At 44.3% G+C, this 16277-nt stretch overlaps 1 long non-coding RNA gene across 1 annotated transcript in view; it reads left to right on the forward strand.

Moving 5' to 3' along the window:
• Positions 1 to 4313: 4313 nt before the first annotated feature.
• The window catches only part of LOC115032768 (uncharacterized), a 197910-nt gene continuing 185946 nt past the window's right edge, over positions 4314 to 16277 (forward strand). The window contains exon 1 of the long non-coding RNA XR_003838389.2: positions 4314 to 4361. This is a non-coding gene — a long non-coding RNA (uncharacterized LOC115032768). The remainder of the gene's footprint in view (positions 4362 to 16277) is intronic.

The raw sequence follows: 16277 nt of genomic DNA on the forward strand, positions 1-16277 counted from the left end.
ACAACAGTAGGACTCATAGTGAACACACAAAGGTTGAGCTTTGTAGGGTGTGTGTGGCTGGCTGTTTCTAGGTGCACTGGAAAGGAAAATGTGGATTATTTCAGATACAAATCATGGTCAGAGGGACCAGAGGGGCTTCTGCAATCATCTTACAGCATAATGTGTCAAACAGGATGCCTATGAAGCTTAAAGAACAGCACGGTGTTATAGCTATACCAGATCTCATGCGAAAGCAAGGACTTCCCTAAAGAAAGGCCTGGAAACACAGAACTGGAGTAGGAACATTTGGGTAGATTCAGCTGAATTACAGTGTCTTGACCCAACTACAGAATCTCTCTGCCCTACTGGTTTTTGCTGTCATTGGTTTTTGTTTGTTCTTGGAAGTAGCCTTCTCCAACATATTTTGATAGAGCTCCCTTTGACATGATCAAAGACCTCCTAAGACTTAAATCTTGTTAGAATATCTTCTTAACACTCTTCATTGTTCATCATTGCCTCAAGAGCTTAACTAAGATCCCAGTATGCCCACAAAGGGTGACAGTGAAATAAGTCAAAGCAGTCACTGGACAGAATTAATCATGACACAGGTACTTGCTGGAGATTCTCCTCTGAAGCTGTTAGCTTAAGCAATTGACAGGTTCAGTAGCTTTTTCCTCTCCTTCTGTCTTAAACCTGGACTCAGTTGATGACCTGCACTCTACACAAATGAGTGCTTTGCACAGAACGTCTTTAGCACCCTGTAGGTAAAGGAATCCAGAGGCCTGGAAAGATTTGGAGATTTAGAGACCCCAGTTCTCCCTGCACTCCCTTCACTACTCATCACACACACACACACACACACACACACACACACACACACACACACACACACACACACACGATGATCTGGTACAATGCCAGAATTTTTATTCATGCATTTCACAGAGGTAAAAATGGCTTGTCTGAGTCTGTCAGTGATGGGGGGTGGACCTGGGCCTTGAATTATAGGTTTCAAATCCATATGACCCTTTTACCCCATGTTATGACCCTATGGTCCTCTTGGGAGTTGTCTTACGTTGTTGATTGATAGGTAATATGTGTCTCATATAAGTTAACTCCTATGCTTTATTCTAGAGTTATCTGGAGAAGGCAATAAAGAGTATTAGCATCATGGAGAGGCTATTTATGTCCTGTAAGCATCAATCTACTTGAGGAAACCATGATCATCACATGGCATGGCTAGTGGCCTTTTTTAAAATTAAATAAACCCATTCTTTAATTAATATACCACTAAAAGAGTAGGCTTATTAGAATACAATAAAAATTGAACATTTGAGTTTTAAAATTATTTATGAGAGAATAGTCATAATACTATAGGTGTTACACTTAATTGCTGAGTAAAACACCAGCTTATTTTTGTTTATTATTATTGCTCCCCTACCCACCCACTCCTGCTTCTTGGTCCTGGTTTTCCCCTGTACTGGGGCATATAAAGTTTGCAATACCAAGGGGTCTCTCTTCCCAGTGATGGCTGACTAGGCCATCTTCTGCTACATATGCAGCTAGAGACATGAGCTCTGGGGGTACTGGTTAGTTCATATTGTTTCACCTATTGTTGCAGACCCCTTCAGCTCTTGATTTCTCTAGCTTCTCCATTGGGGGCCCTGTGTTCCATCCTATAGATGACTGTGAGCATCCACTTCAGTATTTGCCAGGTGCTGGCATAGTTTCATATGAGACAGCTATAACAGGGTCCCTTCAGCAAAATCTTTCTGGCATATGCAATAGTGTCTGGGTTTGGTGGCTGATTATGGGATGGATCACTAGGTGGGGTAGTCTCTGGATAGTCCATCCTTTCATCTTAGCTCCAAACTTTGTCTCTGTAACTCCTTTCATGAGTATTTTGTTCCCTATTCTAAGGAGGAATGAAGTATCTACCCATTGGTCTTCCCTCTTCTTGATTTTCTTGTGTTTTGCAAATTGTATCCTGGGTGTTCTATGTTTCTGGGCTAATATCCACTTATCAGTGAGTGCATATCTAATGACTTCTTTTGTGATTGGGTTACCTCACTAAGGATGATATCCTCCAGATACAACAATCAGTATGAGGGAGGAAAATGAGGACAGTATTTTCTTCAGTTTAGAAATTGATAGGTCTTAGAGATGAGGGTCTGGTGATGCTGAAAATTGAGGGAGGCCTGCCTATGTTGGGTGTATAGAAAATGGGGGTTTAGAGAAAGCAGGGGTGCAGGTGTCTTGGTCTTAAGGTGTGATCCATATTCCAGATGAGAGTTTGAGTGTAAGTGAAAGGAGCTAGAGACAGAGACAGAGGGAGGGAAGGAGGGGGAGGGGAGAAAGTGGAAAGAAGGGTGGTGGAAGGGAGCAGAAGGGGAGATTGGTGTGTGTGTGTGTGTGTGTGTGTGTGTGTGTGTGTGTATGTGTGTGTAGAGCAAGGTTGCCATTATACTTGCTGTACTAGGTTAGGACAAAGACAAAGCAAATATCATCCTTATTTTCTCTAGTACCAAGAGGGGCATATAATAATTTTTGCTGTGTTATAAAATTTTGAGTTACATAATGACTAAAAGCAGATAAAGATCCAGCCAGACAATAGCAAACCATGAACATGATGCTCATAAAAGCCCTTAGCCAGTCTCAGGGCTTGGCTGCCAACCTGTACTGGGGTGATATGGGTAGACAGAGCCAGGCCTGAGGAAGCCTCCAAGAGCCCAGAGGAGGTGGTTTGGGGGGAACAGAGAGAAAGGCCAGCCCTGGCCGCCAAGAACAGCAGGTTGCAATGCTTAATGTCCACACTCATGCCAGTGTGCTTAGAAACTGTTGTTATTTTTATGAGAAAAATGCAGAAAGACTAATCTGTCTATTTATGTCTGTCTGGAAACATGCAATTACTGAAGGGTTGTTCTGGGGCCAGGATCCAGTCATGAGTCTTCCTCTTCCATAATGTCTTTGAGAGAGGAAAGACCTAGATGAGCTCTGTGTAGGAGCCTGACAAGGGCTTTCAGCACCAGTGGGGCTGAAAGACAGACAGAGGACAAAGATCATTAGGTTAAACACTTTTATTTATTTTGTTTTTGGCAAGTGGTAATGCTAGGATACTTTCATTGAATCTGTTATTGCTGTGAAATCCAGAATCCATATACTACCTGTTATCTGTTATCTACCATCTATCCATCCACCACCATTCACCATCCCCCCACCCATCATCTTCCATCCACCCACTATCTACCATCCATCCTCACATCTACCCATCCTTCCTTCCTTTCTTTGAATAAGCATGTTATCCTAAACGCTTTTCTGGGCTCCAGAGACATAAAGATAAATGAGCCAAAATCTTTCTACTTGAGTCTCTGAAGATATAGGGTAATGTAGAAATCCCAGACATGAAACACAGCGACACACCACAGGGGCCACAGTATCTTTATACAGGTACAAGGTAAAAAGAAAGGGGCTGGGAAACCTGCGGTAGCTTTAGAGACTAGGTGATTCTTGATCTGGGTTCTAAAAACTGAAGCTGTCTTCTTCTTCTTCTTCTTCTTCTTCTTCTTCTTCTTCTTCTTCTTCTTCTTCTTCTTCTTCTTCTTCTTCTTCCTCCTCCTCTTCCTCCTCTTCCTCCTCTTCCTCCTCCTCCCCCCTTCTCTTCCTCTTCCTCCTCTTCCACTTCCTCCTCCTCCACTTCCTCCTCCTCCTCCCCCTCCTCCCCCTCCTCCTCCCCCCCTTTCTTTTTTTGCCAGATAGGCTAAGACAAGCCCTGCCACCTCTCCAGGATTCCAGAAGATACCCAGTGTGGTTCGTCCTGTTTTGCATACATCTTGAATTCCAGTGAAGTTCAGGCTTCACAGGGTACCACATCAAGTGTAGCATCCATCTGCTCATGGATGCTATTGATCTTCCGGGAACTACTAATTCCTGTACTCTTCCCACTCACTCCTCCCACCCTGTATGGTTCTATGGTGACCGTGCCATGCAGTGTCCCACATAGTCCCTGAGGGTTCTGATATTTGCTTTTGACTAGATGTCCCTCCTACTCGTTCATACTCTTCTTGGGGGAACATGATTGTTGTCCTCATATGGAGTACAGCGGGCAGAGGCACTGAGTAGCAAGAAGACTGTTTGAGTGCATCAGCATAGGAGCATGTGTGTCATGGAGCTGTGTGTGGCAAGGTGGGATCTTCTGGGGGACAGATATGGGTTGGAATGTGGCAGTACTTTGGAAAGGTGTAATGTTGCTATAGGTTTATTGAGTGCAGGATGTAGGTGACACCATCTCCTTTCACATCTGTCTTAATTTTTTTTTTTTTTTTGCCCCATCACAGGGAGAAGAGCTGGGCAAGGTTATGAAAGACCTTCTATGTCCCTCAATTGTAAGTCTTGTATTCCAGTGTTTTCCCCAGACTTTGGAGGAATTTTTTTTTTCATAGTGTCCCTCCATGAAATGAGTGCCAATGGTTAGGTGGAAGATGTCTTATAATGAATCGAGCTAATTTTCTGATAGCATGGGACTGTGCTGTGTGTGTGGGGAGGGGGCATGAGTTGGCTAAGGAAGGCAAGCTGACTTTGTAGATGAGGCCAGCTGGGCTTTGACCATTAGACTTAGGCTAGGTTCCTTCCAGCTAACTGTGGCCTTATCCACAGGCTGGCAGGGGCTGTGTGTTCCTCAGAGCTGTGGATTATGATGTCATCCTGCACAGACACTCTGACTGGGCCTCCATGGATGTGCTTGGTACTCTGTTGGCATTGAAGCCTTGTGGAATGGAGCCACAGGGCCAGGAGATACCAGGACAGGCTTGCTTGTAGAGTAGGTGGCATATCAGGGTTGGTAGCCTTCTCTATCTTGGACATAGTTCTCTCTGGAATGTGATGAGTCAGACTCTATGCTCTTATGGCTTTTTGCAAAGCTATGCATTTTATAGGTTCAGCTTATGGTCTACATGGAGGTGCCATGGATAATGTAGAAGGTGATAAGTACTGGAGAGAGACAGCCCAGGCTCTTTCCACTTTGCCATCTGAAAATGTAGTTGCCAGGTGGCCCTCAGGCTTAGTGTTTGTGTGTTACTCAGGCTGGGAAAGGGGGAAATACTTTAAGAGCCCCCCAAATGGTTTCAGAAACCTTCAGAGCTGGGTTATCATCTACCACCACCCCCTTTTTTTCTTTTGAGACAGAGTTTTTCTCAGTAGTCCTGGCTATCCTGGATCTTACTCTGTAGACCAGGCTGGCCTCCAACTCAGAGACCAGGCCATGAACACTACCACTTGCCTGGCTATGCCTTTCTTATAATCACCGAGTACTCAGTTCTGGGCCTGCTGTGTGGAGTGCCTAAGATTCTATAGAGAGAAAGATCTGACCCAATTACAGTTTCCAGATGACTTAGGAATGCAGGTACAGTGGGTTCAAAGCATTGATGAGCCAGGGGGATCCCCAGTGGGTAACACATGCTTAAAAAGCTCCTTAGAGGTTTCAGGTAGAATTTCGTGAAGCAACCATAGAATGGTCTAGGGAGAATGATTGGACACTGAGATTTTTCTTGTTGGCATAGTTAAAAACAAAACCAAACAAAAACAAGCAGGCTGGAAAAGGCTTTGCATGTTTTTATTTGAGAATCTGGGTTTGCTAAAGAAATGATTTTGGACATAGGTTCTTGATGGTTATCTCTTAGAGCCTTGAGTGGGGACACACTGCAGTTGATGTTCCAGCTAGCCCGTGCCAGCTCAGGATCTTGAAGACTCCAATCTTTGGGGTCTGAGTGAGCAGTACAGCCTCCACCCACCATGGATATATGGAAGCCAAAACCTGAGCAGGGATGAGACTGAGCCAAGACTGCACAGCAGGTTGAAGGCCAAGCTGGGGTGGAATTTTAACATCTGGATTCTTTATTTTTTTTTAATTTTTAATTTTTTTTGTGCCCCATAGCATAGAGTGCCTTTCTGGCCCTTTGCCTTTCTGTTCTTCCCTTCCTCCACAGTGTCAGAGTTAGGCAAGGACTTACCATCACGGTACATTCTGAGTGCATGTTAGGCAAGGATAATTGTTAAGCTGCATTCTCTCTCTCTCTCTCTCTCTCTCTCTCTCTCTCTCTCTCTCTCTCTCTCTCTCCTCTCTCTCCCTCCATCTGTCTCTATCTATCTATCTATCTATCTATCTATCTATCTATCTATCTATCTATCTATCTATCATCTATTGTGTGTGTGTCACAGTGCACATATGGAGATCGGAGGACCATCTGTGGTGTTAATTCTCATTTGCCACCATGTGTGTCCGAGGAATCAAGCTCAGGTCATCAGACATCAAGCCTTTTTGCTCACTGAGCCATCTCTATGTCCTCCTCTCTGCTTTTTAATCATCCCCTCTAATTTTTCCATTCCAAACTGTCACTCCATGTCATGTTCTTGTGCATTCAGCTGCTGTGCACTTCTGTCTCCTCTAGTGGCTGGGGACACCCCCTATCTCTTACATGTATGTCACCCTTAGGGAACCCCCGGCACTCTGGAGGTTATACTTCTCCTTCAGACTCATTAACCTTATTAAACCTGTGAGGTCTCCTCTTCTGGGCCTAGGAACTTGAAGGAAGGCCTTGGTTCATAAGCATCTTGGTATTCCAGAATGTATCAACATCTAGAGAATGTATATAATAAACTCGTGAATGCAGCTGCTTTGGTCATGTGTATTCAGGTCACATCATTTATGTTCCTGTCTTCCCCAGAAGATCTAGGGGTTGAAGTAACATTTCCAATAGAAGCATGATATGAGGCCCCTTTCCATTCTCCTGCAAACAGAGATCTCCAACTCCTCTGTCTAAATGGCCCCCAGAGGCCTGCAGGGTGTCAGTGTTTGTAAAATTTTGGATGCATGAGTTGAGGTCCACAGATACCAGATGTCCTCTTGAGTCAGGCTCTGTGTACACATGCTAGAGGTGGCCTGAATAGATGAAATTACTGTCTCAGACCACATCTCCTGGGAGACTGAGAGAAATAACAGGCTGGCCACAGACTTGGGGATTTCCAGACAGGTTTGGGTAAATAGCAGGGGATCTTCACCTTCTGGCCCATCAAATCTTTTATTAGTAATTTAATAATTGTTATCTTATCATTCTTACTTTTGACCCTGGAGATCTAGGCAATGGCCTTGTAAATGACAGGCCAGCAGTCTACCACTGAGCTGTACTGCCAGTCCACATCCATGTCTACAGACAGTAGCTATTGTGCACTAGCAATGGGCCAAGGGTTTGTTTGCATCTGTATTTTTAATGTACATAAGGACTCTTGTGGTAGGTACTAATATCATTCTCACTTTGCAGAATTAACTGAAGCTCAGGGTTAAAGTGGAAGTCTGATGCTAGAATTTGAACCCAGGGCTTTGAACATGCTGGGCAAATGCTCTGCCACTAAGTTGCATCTGAACTGAGGCCATCCTGACTCTTGATTTTTTTAAAAAACATTGTGCAATTCATCTCTCAATGGCTGCCTTCTTCCCCAAGATTATGATGCCCCTATCTGCCTATCTGTAATTTAAGAGGTTCTCTCTCTCTCTCTCTCTCTCTCTCTCTCTCTCTCTCTCTCTCTGTCTCTCTCTCTCTCCACAACACACACACACTCACACTCACACTCACACATTGGATGGATTCAAGATGTAGACACCTGATGTGGATCTCCGACTTGCAGGGCTTAGGGCTTTGCACTTAATCAGCATTCCTCACTGGAAAGCAAACAGAGGAACAAAGGACTCTTTCCTGCATACTTGAGCTCACAAGTAGGATCTTAGACTCTAGCATTGAATTATCGCTCATTGGAATACCCAGAAGTCCAGCATTTTGCTTTAGCAGGGAACAGAACTACAATATTAACATAGGCTAAGCATCCCGAGTAGAAGAATTAAAATATTTTATAGCCTGGAATTTTCTGTGCATCAACACAATTCCAGGAGTGAAAAATTTCACACCTGACCTGATGTGGCAGGATGCTGTATAAACATCAATATGCTAAAAATATTGCATAAGGTGCCAGAGAGATGGCTCATTGGTAAGAGTACCTGCTGATCTCCCAGAGCACTTGAGTCTGGTTCTCAGCTCCTATGTAGAATGGACTACAACCATCTGTAACCTAAGCTCCAATGCCCTCTTCTGGTCTCCATGGACACCTGTACCCGTGTCTTAGTCAGAGTTTCTATTCCTGCACAAACATTATGACCAAGAAGCAAGTTGGGGAGGAAAGGGTTTATTCAGCTTACACTTCCATACTGCTGTTCATCACCAAAGGAAGTCAGAACTGGAACTCAAGCAGGTCAGGAAGCAGGAGCTGATGCAGAGGCCATGGAGGGATGTTCTTTACTGGCTTGCTTTCCCTGGCTTGCTCAGCCTGCTCTCTTATAGAACCCAAGACTACCAGCCCAGAGATGGTCCCACCCACAAGGGGCCTTTCCCCCTTGATCACTAATTGAGGAAATGCCTTACAGTTGGATCTCATGGAGGCATTTCTTCAACTGAAGCTCCTTTCTCTGTGATAACTCCAGCTGTGTCAAGTTGACACAAAACTAGCCAGTACAACACGTATGACACATATATTTATATTCATACACACACACCTCTCTATACCCCATATATAAGCCAAAATATAAACATTCTTTAAAATAGTTCATAAAATTACCTTTATTCTGTGTAATGTGTATACAAAACATAAGTAAATGTCATGTTTAGGCTTAGATTCTTTGTTCTCATCATCTCATTGTATATTCCTGTCGTGGAATATAAATATTTTAATATTTGGGAAAAAACCCGAAACACTTCTGGATCCAAGCATTTTTTTAATAAGGGACACTCAGTTTGTACTTTCGTTTTGTTTAATATTACTTTGTGTGTGTATGTGTGTATATGTTACATGTATGTGTTCTATATGTGCACATACATGCATGCTTACTTTCCATATGGAGGCCAGAGATCAACAGTGGGTGTGTTTCTTGATTACTATCGACTTTATTTATTTATTTTTTGAGGCAGATACTTTTAGACTGAGTCTAGAGCTCACTATAATTTGGCTGGCCTGGTTGGCCAATGAGCTCGAGGGATCTGCTTATCTACCTCAATCTTTGCATAGCTCATTCCTGCAACCTTTGTGCCTGGCTCTTTACATGGGTGATGGAGATCTCTGAGTTTAAGTCTTCTTGCTTGTGCTGTAGTTGCTTTACTAACTGAGCCTTCTTTCCATCCCCTGCCCTCCCAGCCTAGTCTATGTTTTTCTTTGTTTTCATTATAGCAGCTCCAGGTCTTACTTTGTTCTCTCTTAGGCTGTGGCCTGACACTGCAGAAATGATCTTCTGCTCTGTTTCCTGAGCCCGAGAGCCATTTTCATAGTCTGAACTTTGCAAACTCCCCCTTGTGAGGGTCAGGCATGTGCTGAGAACAGGAGGGGCATCTAGAGAAGTAGCAGATTTCATATCTTTGGACTTAACGTTTTGATTTAAAAACATTTATTTATGTTTATGTGTATGGGTATTTTATGTGCATGCATGTCTGTGTACCACATACATACAGTGCTTGAGGAGACAGATGAGAGTGTCAAATCCCCTGGGACTAGAATAACAGGTAGCCATGAGCTATTATGTGGGTGGTGGGAACCTATAGGTGCAGAACCTATAGAAGATCAAGCTAATGCTCTTAACTGCTGATCTATCTTTCCAGCATGGTTTTGATGTTTTAATCTGCCATTTACTACTTCTCAGAGCCTCAGCTTTTTTTTTCATCTGTTACATGCAAAATCTTTCCCAAATGGCTGTTGCAAAGAGCTGGTGTTGTTTTTCTGAGCCACAGTCCCAGTTTCTTGTTTGGTTAAAGTAGTGGTTCTTAACCTGTGAGTCTCAACCCTTCACAGGTCAAATGACCTTTTCACAGGGGATGTCACCTAAGACCAAGGAAAACCACAGATATTTACATTATGATTCATATCAGTAGCAAATTTACAGTTATAAAGTAGCAACAAAAATAATTTTGTGACTGGGGGGTCACCACAACATGAAGAAATGTTTTAAAGGGTCACGTCATTAGGAAGATTTAGAACTACTGTGTTAATGGGCATCATAGTGAGATATCAGGCAGCCACCTCTCATATAGGTCTTGATTTTCCCTGTCAGTGGTGGATGCTTGTGGGGGAAAGTATAGATAGGACTTTGTCTGTTCCCTGGGGAGGATCTAGGAAGGACAGCATATGTCCAGTAACCTGTTGCTTGAAGGAGAAGGGTGCTTCTTCTTGGGTTCCAGGGATGTCACGAGGCACCAGCTGGAATCAGTGTTGAAAATCCCACAAGTTGTCAAGGAGAAGAAGGAGTTGGCCATAGTCCCAGCTTGCCTAGTAACTCTTCTGATCCTGGGGATTGTTATTAGTTATGTATTACTTTTTTCCTTTAGAGAAGTAGAGACAGGAAAGGTGCCAGAGCCCTGTCGTGGACAGGCAGAGATTTATGGCCTCTCAGCGTTTTGGGTTTCTTCCTGTCCCCATGAAGCCTCTGGGGTAAGCAAGGGGCCCACCAAGCTGCTCACAGCTGGAGGGGTTGGAGAGGAGGAAGGCAATGCTTTCAGTTCTGGGATGGGTGCAGGAAAAGAGGTTTGGAGCATCTTTCCCCAGCTTATTGAATTCTCCTCTGCATCCTTTTGTGGGGTCCTTAGCACCATTCTGTCCTTGGTGAATTCTCTGCATCCTTTCGTGGGGTCCTTAGCACCATTCTGTCCTTGGTGACTCACTCGCTCCAAATCTCCCCTGGAAACTCTGGATGGAGTGGAATCCAGAGCCACATTCAATTTTATTTCCAGTGGTAAAACATTTGGTGTTTGTCTCATGCTTCGTCTAATCCCTGGCTCCTTAGTGGAATTTGCCTTCTGTCCGTGGGGGATGGGAAGGTGGATGGACTTCTCCTTGTTCTTTGATGGGTCTCATGAACAGAAAGACCAAGTGGTTTTTTTTTTGTTTTTTTGTTTTTGTTTTTGTTTTTTGAGATAGGGTTTCTCTGTATAGCCCTGGCTGTCCTGGAACACACTTTGTAGATCAGGCTGGCCTTGAACTCAGAAATCCGCCTGCCTCTGCCTCCCAAGTGCTGGGATTAAAGGCATGTGCCACCATGTCCGGCAAGACCAGGTGTTCTTTGAGGGCCAGGTTTAGTCCTTTCTATGGCCCAGTGCGTATCAGGACACACTAGTGCCTTAACTCTTCTCTCAGAGTGCTTGCAACCTCAATGTACCCTCTTGGGTTCACACAACCTGGGACCTGACACCAGGCTGAAACTGCACCTCCAGATTTGCCCCAGCCTGGGGGGAACCCTCCGTTTTGGCTGTTACTTCTCACTTCCCTGACCTTAGCAGCTGGGGAAGTCTGTCACTAGTCCCCCAGGTGCTTGGGAGTGGTTTTCACAATCTGGTGTTGAGAGGCAGTCTCTGCCTCAGACTCTCAATCCTGGGGACTCTTGAGGACTGGCTTAATATGGATGCTCTCTTCTCTCTAGTCCTTTTGCATTTGAAGCACTAAAATGGGGTCCTGGGAGAAAGGATGGTATGAAGTCAAGGATGAAGTTGGGAATAGTGCTCCCCCTTCCCTCCATGATGGGTAGGGAGGTAGATGTCTACTCTCTTGGTCACTTGGACAGGTGGAAAGTTCTTTCTTCAAGTAAGATGTCTCACCCCAGAAAAGATGTGGTGGCCCTAGCTTGTTGTCTGAGATTCCAGACAAATGCTGTTCCTTGCTGTATCCAAGCTAGAGTTCTACTTCTCACAACCCAGAGTGAGGCAGAGGAAAACATCTCTCCTGGAGCTCTGTGAAGGACTCATTGTCAGCTTGGAGGCTTCTCATGAGCCCGGAGTCTCTTGTGAACCAGATACAGGCAGTAATTACCGGACGATGGTTCCAGCGGAGCCTGAGTGTGCTGTTCCTGGGAGAGCTCTTGAGACCTCCCTGAATTCAGGGTTTGAGGGATGAAAAGATGACTCATAGCTCCCACGCTCTGTCTCTATCACCTTTCTCTAATTCTCGTTCACCCTCTATTTCTGTGATGTTCTCATGAAGTTGAAGGTAATCTAGCTGGCTTGGACAGGGAGCTAACCGATTTCAAGTCACAGAGGTGCTGAGTGTGAGAGTCAAGTCAGCTGAGATCTAAGACGTTCTGGCTTAGGGTTAACTTTTCTGCTTCCGTCAAGGCCCTTTGTCTACTTTAGTCACTCAGCTTCTGGAGTGATGGCTCTGTCTATGTTAGACTCAGACACACACCTAATGCAGGTAGGTAGACTATCCGAAGCTCTTCTCAGTGTTTCTCCCTTGAACACACACACACACACACACACACACACACACACACACACACACACACAATACTCTCTTCCTCCATCCCTCTCTCTCCTCCTTCCCTCCCTTTTCTCTCCCTCCATTTATTTATTTTTTCCTTCTTCCTTCCTGTCTATTTAATTTTTCAAATAATATGTTCACTATCATTTAAAATATGCTCTTCTTTCGTAATGCTCACCCCTCTGGATTCTGGTCTCGTATTTACTATGCCACCATCACTTTATCAGGTGCAAAATCCAAAAGTTATCAAGTCTTTTGAACGTGCCCTAGATCATGTGTGGCAAAAGCCAGACTCCTCACCTTCATGATCTGAACACTTAGTGTGGGTCAGGGTGACATCTATCTGACCTCTCTGGCTTTGTGGGAATAGCACATCACACAGCTTGGCAGCTAAAAGCTCACACCCTCCCAGGTGCTGTCTGTCTTAGGTCAATCTGTCCTCCCTAAGTGTCCCCCCCTCTTTGTCAGGAAGCTCCTGTTAATATGTTCCATTCTTTGTATCAAGCAACTGTCTTGCAAATAGTGTTGTTGGTAATTCATGGGATGGGCTGTTATTTTTGGACCTGCAGTCTACAGAGACAGGCTTAAAATTGAATACGTTTTTTCCCTTCTCTTTTCAAGTTTTCTCATATTATTGCAGAAATTACAGAAAAATATTTGGCTCGTCAGGCCTGACAATATATATGGCTGGTTCCCTGTCATTGTGTTAATCCTAGAAAAATAAACTTTTTGGCATCTTTCAGATTTTCCCTGGGTGGGAGGGGACATGGACTCCCCTGTGCACTGAGACCTGTGAATGCTTTTTTTCTGCCTAGCAATGTGCTTAGGAGGAGACAGCCCCGAATCACTGGATTGGGTCAGCAGTAAATGTTGCTGTGTCCTGGTAAGAACAGAATGTTGGGGTTGTGTCAAAAGCAGTACACATCCATTCAAGCTGAGGACACCAGGACACTGAAGACTAGAATAAAGAGCTGACACTGTAGGACCCCAGGGAGAGATGAGAATGTGGTTATTAATTAAATTGATCAATTTGAGCAGGAAGAAAGGAGGCAGGCTTGTCATAACAGCAAAGATATAAAGAGTGCTAAGGTAATGGAGGTGTTCAACAGCTGCAGAGAGCTCTATAGGAGATGCTGGAGGCTTAAGCTGGTCTTACATGCTCTTTTACATCAGAGCTATGGGATAAGGAGGGCTATGACTGTGTCCCATAGGGGGGAAAATGGAAGCCCAAGAAGGAGAAGTGGCCTGACCACAGTGGGATTTGGAGGTCTAGCAGAGAAAGAAGCGAGGCCACATGGATTTGTTCTTCCTCTTCACACCCTTTCCGATTGGTCTACACTGCTGGTCATTCATCTTCCGCAGGTGCCCATTTCCCCAGAATTGAGCAGCAGCAGACATCTGTGTCCTGATGACCTTGACTCTCCCAGCAGACATAACTCTTTTAGCATCTGCTCTCAGACAACAGGTGCCCTTCCACAGCCAAAGCCTGGACCATCTCCAGTCACCCCTGGACTTGGTGGGAGCTTGGCCCTTTGAAGTTTACAGCTCAGAGTTTTCCCAGTACAGCCCGGAAACATAACTCTCATTTCCTGGCTCAGGGCTCTGTCTCTTTGAAGGCAAAATTGCTGCTTTCCTCCTTGCGAATCATCCGAACCGAAGCTACATTTCAGTTTATTGACTTGGCTTAACCATAAAACCACAGGTAGGGAAAACGCAACTGGAGCAGCCTGGGTTCTTTCCTTTGGGAAAGTGGCAGAGGAAAACTGGCTTTTTCATGGCTGTCCTTCTACCATGAAGGTAACGCCAGGTTTGAAAACTGACCCAGACTTTCCTTGGAACCATTTGTGGTCGACAGAAGTGCAAGAGTTTTTTTCTATTGGTTGTAACATTCCTTGGAATTTACAGTCTCTGATGTTCCCCAGGGTGCTGTTCTCTCACAGGATTCCCACATGTGACCTGCATGTTGTCCAGGGGAGTGAAACCAAGAGGAGGCAAGGACGGGCACACTGGATTGCTCTCCCACTATTTGTGGGCTGCTTGTAGGTCAGCACAGGATGTTCTCAAGGCCCAGGACTTTAAAGCTTGGCCTCAGTTTAGTTAGACATTTTCCAATTTCTTTCTTTCTTTCCTTTTTTTCCCCCATGGAATGGGCAGAAACTATCGAGTTAGAAAGAAGCACCAAGAACATCTATATGCTTTAAGTCTAACTGTTATTTATCTGTAAATTCCTTCCTTCCTTTCTGCCTTTCTTCTGTAAATCATCCATCCATCCATCCATCCATCTGTCCTCCTTTATCTCCATTTCTAGAAGCTCTTTCTGCATAGACTCTAGCATGAATATACACTAATTTACAGAGTGTATGTACTCAGCAGTTACTTAAACAACTTCGAAATATATGACTCACATTTTCTTTTCAACTTTTTTTTCTAAAGTGTCAGTGTGAACCTAGAAGTGAGCCGGTCATGTTTTGTTTTGTCATTATGAATTCTATTTTGTTTCTATAGTACAGTTGATTGTTTATAACTCAGCACATGCATTTTTGCATTTCTTTTTAATTCTAAGAATGGCTGTAGGCCATGGTGACCTTCTCAGTATTGATGTCTATTAGCACCCATCCAAGCTCCTGTCATGACATCCCATCTATGGCACCCAGGGTACCTCAACCTCTCTTCTGCCTCTATACCTCCACATGTGTGGTACCCAGGGTCTGAGATGCTCTCATCCTTCCTGTTCATGAACTGAGATCCTTCCTTCCTTACAATGTCACTGTGGATACTTAGTCCTCCAGGAACTATTCTTGGGAGTTCCAGAAAACTCTATAGTCACCCCCATGTTTTTGTAGCTCTTGCTTCACTGCTGTTTGCTTTCTGAGTTCTCTTTGAGTGTGGGGGGTGGGCCTTGGCCATATTCCTCAATCCCATCAAGGATAAGTCTGTATAAACTAAAAGCAAAGAAGTTCTGTTGCTGACAGAGAATGACTTTCAGTGAAAAGTTTTCATGTAAGCCCAATACGTGCTCTCTGCAATACGTTGCTTTGCGTCATGAGTTGACCTGGAGAGGCTACTGAATGCTCATGTGTGTACCTATGGGCTCTGGGAATGCCTTTCTCATTAGTGTTTCTAATCTGCTGCCAGGGAATTGAAGGCTAGAAGGAGCATGGGTACTTCTAAATTATATGTAACTGTTTTTATTTAGTCTTTAAAATCTTTCTCTCCCTCTGTGTACATGTGTATGTATGTATGTATGTATGTTTGCTACATGGAGATGTGGGTGTATGTGTGGGTGGGGTCACATACACACCTGTAAATGCATATGGAGATCAGGGATAATCTTGTGTGTTGTTCATCAAGGGCTCTCACCTACCAGTTGACAGGAGTTTTAAACTTTTAAAAAGAGAAAACCTTTCACTAGGACCTGGGCTTGCTGATTACATTGTGCCGTCTGACCAGTGACCCACCCGTGTAGACATTCTCAGCACTGGAGATGACAAGCGGGCATCACCATGTTTGACTTTTGTGTAGGTGCTGGGAACCAAACTCATGCTTATGTGGAGACTATTGAACTGAATGAACCATCTCCCCATCCAGTATCCACTAATCAGAAAAAATAGTGCACTAAGTGAGGGATTTAAAAAGGCTTTGGTGATAAAAGGCAAAGACATGTCCTAGACGAAGCCTTCACTTACCATATTTCTCTATACCCAATACACATTGCCTTATTTAATCCTAAAGGAATTTAGGGAATTTGCAAGATACAGTGGCAACAATCCAAGAGAATACAACAAAGAGAGTCTTCTTCAAGCCTAAGAAGGTCCAGAGCTGTGAATAAAAGCAGCACCATGAGACACAGTGAGAGTCAGGGACGGATGCTGAGCAACAGCTGCAGCTGTGTCTGTCCTGTGTCTGTGATGCTTGGGGAGAGCAGGGTCTATTGGTAAAGCTCCCAGCTAGGCAGCTACATCCTG

The sequence above is a fragment of the Mus caroli genome, unplaced genomic scaffold (assembly GCF_978045245.1).
Source record: "Mus caroli unplaced genomic scaffold, Mus_caroli_1 scaffold_14, whole genome shotgun sequence".
In the NCBI taxonomy this organism is placed as follows: Eukaryota; Metazoa; Chordata; class Mammalia; order Rodentia; family Muridae; genus Mus; species Mus caroli.